The sequence below is a fragment of the Anneissia japonica genome, unplaced genomic scaffold (genome assembly GCF_011630105.1).
Source record: "Anneissia japonica isolate Jap-2015-1 unplaced genomic scaffold, ASM1163010v1 scaffold3334_len1275209_cov185, whole genome shotgun sequence".
In the NCBI taxonomy this organism is placed as follows: Eukaryota; Metazoa; Echinodermata; class Crinoidea; order Comatulida; family Comatulidae; genus Anneissia; species Anneissia japonica.
Genome location: NW_022738561.1, coordinates 776,375 through 780,417, shown reverse-complemented (window position 1 = coordinate 780,417; position 4,043 = coordinate 776,375). Strand labels below are relative to the sequence as shown.

General features: G+C 36.3%; 1 pseudogene; it reads right to left on the bottom strand.

The window, feature by feature from the left end:
* The window catches only part of LOC117117651, an 11,460-nt pseudogene extending 8,572 nt beyond the window's left edge, over nucleotides 1-2,888 (bottom strand).
* Between the last annotated feature and the right edge of the window lie 1,155 nt (nucleotides 2,889-4,043).

Below are 4,043 nucleotides of genomic sequence, written 5' to 3'. Positions count from 1 at the left end.
TGCGGGCATTCGTAAAATATTGCACTACTGTATTTTCGATGATGTAGACATGGCAACTAACGAGGGAGTGCTCTTGTTAATTTGAGATGACAAACACATTTAAGGGCAGATAGTTTCAGTTTTATCGTATGTAATCATGGCAATCATCAGGTGCTAGAAGTACCTCATGAAACAGCCTGTAGTGCAGTAAAATGTTGAATTTGTAACCAAGTGTCACCTTGTTTTGATTTTATATTGTTCTGCTTATGCATCAAATTTATATATACCAGTACATGATATATGTACATATGAATATGATTTTGACATGAAGTAATTGAGAACAGTTATTAATATTAATTTCATTATTATTATTATGTTTATCAGCATCATTGTCATTATTATCCTCAACATCAACATGTCATTATCATTAATATCATCATCATCATTAACATCAAAATCATAATTAATTAGCATCATCATCCTCATCAGTTATTAATAATAATTATGTCTTTGCTAATATATTATATGTAGGCTATATACAGTCGACTCCGCCTAAGTCGAATCTAATGGGACTGGCATAAAAAGATCGAGTTATACAGACTTCGACTTGCAAATTTTCGAAAAACAAAAAAAAATATATTAATTAACATTGAACAATACTATGTGTACTCAATGCCCACAAAATCGAATTTCACGCAAAACCGAACATTTTTTAAGTCCCACAATCATTGCTATTTTCCTTTTAATAAAATACTTTCCTGAAAAGATGAACTCCCTATTCCGAATCTCGGACGATTTGTCCAATTCAGGACGGTAACACTCACTGGAAAAACCAGACGATAGTCAAAATAGACATCGTTTAACGACAACATACCACACGCTGTGAAAACGAGACGCTTACTGTACTCGCATTGCCATGGAGATTATCCGTTGATTAACATGACACGCCAGTAGACGTTTTGTTGGTTAATTATGAATTTAGGTACGCATTCCAATGTTTTAATTAGTGTATATACTTGCTTTTAATCCTTAAAAACCATTTGGAATCAACCTGAAATAAAGACGGAACTCGACAAAGCAAGTTCCTACTGGTTATTCTTTTTAGTAGACGTCTAATTCAAATTCGTTAGATTCGTCAGTGTAAATTGCAAATGCACCTCAAGATGCTATTCAAAACTTGTTGCTAATTTTATTACGGAGGAAATTTGTAGAGCATAAAATCTAATTTGTTAGGTTTATTTAGATTTGACTCTAAAATAATACCATGAGGGTTTCTTATTTGTTTTTTGCTTTGTTTTATAAATTTGTTCAACAAAACATTCTTGATTACATCGAGCTTGTTTACTGTCACGCACTATGAAACTTTGGGCGATCTGACGTCATCACAGCCGAAGCACTAGACTTGCCACAAGTCTCTTATTTTTTATTATTTTTCTCATTCTGGACAGCGCCACCAACGAGAAAGTTAATTTATAGACGGAATAAGCCTAATTCGAAAAAAAAAGAAATCTAGTATGGGACGCCAATTAAATTAGGTATGGTGCGCACTAAGTGCAATAAAGAGTGAGTAACCTAAAATTAGGGCCTGGAACCCAGGCTACCTGGAACCCAGGCACATGTCTGGTGCAAAACACCCCACGAAAATGGACCAATTGTCGGGCAGGCAGAGTTTTTGGGGGCGCGACCTATTCTGTTTACAACTAGACTGCCGACCAGCATTACCCAACGAAGAATGTGTGCTTGGAAAAACATAATCAGACCTAAAGAAATGCACGCAAAAACAATATAAAAATCGCATAAATTTTACTGGTAATAATTAAATTTGCTGAGCAGGTACTGTACGTATTATTAAATAATGTGTTGAATTTGCGTAGGCTAGGCTAGGCCTAGTCAAAAGAATACAGGGCTTTGATAAATTAATTAAATTAATAGCTAGGCCCAGACTACAACAATCTTGTTGAAAATGACACAATTCTATTCTGTCTGCTGTAGAACCTTATCTTTGGACAACGCGAGTACACAACATTCCATAAATGTTTTCCTCTTATCATATCTTATATCTTATCTTTTCAAGAGTAGGGGGTATTGTCTCTCATTAGTATGGCTTTAATATTTGTCAAAATAGAAAAGTATGAAATAGGGCACAACAAAAGATCCAGATTAGCTTGGGTACGGACGCACAAAACAAACAGATGTCTGGAAAGTCACGTTTGCCTGTTTACAAAAAACTGCATAACATACTAGTAACGTACATACTACATACACACGAGCAGGATTTTAAAAGTTCCTATGCTTGCAAGCATAGGAACCAATAAAAAGCATGCGATATCCACACCGCCACAGAGAGAATCTAAAGCCAGCATAGCAAATGGACATTTGGTAGATCTGTTTTCGCTGAGACAACTTAAAGTCAGGCTCCGGAGGGAAAAAAATGTTTGATATGTTGTAGCACTGATTTTTCTAAGACGGAAAAAAGTTGTCTGACGAAAAACTGGGGAACAGTGAATGAGATACAGATTTTTGAATATTTAAAAACTGGGGGTAAAGGGTGTAACCGCCCCTTTTTACACCTTTTCCCCCAGTTTTTAAATATTCAAAAATCTGTATCTCATTCCCCGTCGTTCCCTCCGGAGTCTGACTTTAACAGTTGTCTCAGGTTTTAGGTTACCATAAGCCAAACCTAAAATTTTCTTTCAGGGATCAAGTGTAAAATCACCTGTCGGTCCTACTAAACACCACCATGGATACTCCGGGGGCATACGATACAAAACTTACTACGGGAAAAGCAGGTAGTTGCTTGTAGTTGTTGATTATGATATTAACTTCTGAGAATAAACTCTTCAAAAATCCCCTGTCCAGTTTCTGAATCGAATGCCTTTGATCTGCCACTGCTAACGACACTACATTCCATCCACCCAAAATGACGTCAAGCATTGCGCAGTAGGGGGCCGACCAAGTTAATTGGCGTGGTATTATGGAACGCCACTTTAGTTGCGCTGCGCCACTTGAAGTTTTTTGTGGTGGCACAAACGCATTTGAGCTTGCACTGCGTCACTTTAGTTTTGTGCACTGCGCCACTTGACTTTTGCACTGCGCCACTTTACACTGCACTGCGCCACTTTTGCACTGCCAATTTTTGTCACTTGTCCTTTTATTTTGGTGTGATATCGCTAAAATGACAAACCGAAAGAGTGGCGCAGTGCAAAATTCAAGTGGTGGCACACGCATTTGAGTTTCCCCTGTGCCACTTTAGTTTTGCACTGCGCCATTTTAGTTTGCGCTGCCCCCACTTGACGTGTTTTGGTGATATTGTTTAGAACGCCAATTTGGCATCAAAATGAAAATAAACTCATTTTTACTGTATTATTATTATTACTTTTCGAACCTCGCCCCCACCCTTCGTCGGGAAATATATGGAAAAATAAAACTTAGGCCAGTAATTAACAGCACAAGCAATAAAAATCAGGACATATAAAAAAGAAGCATCTGAAACGTATAATTTGATATTCAAAAGCTATAAAATTTAAGGTAAATGGTAACATACAAAAATATTGCTAATTGAATTTAAACATTAATTAAGAGTTGTTTAAAAACGGCAAACGGTGGCATTTAAATAAATGAATTGCATTTGCACAAATTATTTTTGTGTGTCGATCATTAGGAGAAAGATGTGGCACACACAGCCTTCTAAGCCCAGATCTGTTTTAATTAACTTTTGATACAGAAATATACTGATTTAATAATTATTTAATACTGGAAAAATAATTTTTAAAAATATGTTGGCCCTAGAAATTTATCGGGAAGGCATTTGGATTGTTGGGTACTGGAGAAATAGCATATGGCCCAATTATGTAGCGGCGAACTGATAATGTGATATCATAGGTGTTGGTAAGAGTTGGTACAGTAATAGTCTTGTTCACTGAACTTGGTCATATCATTCGGATGTAACGTGTCCATAGAATAAACTTGACATTTTGATGACGGGGTACGTCCCATATTCTTCTTTCTTTATTTGTCATTTTTTCCTGTTTTAATATTTTAAAAACCGAAAGGTCTAGTGATTA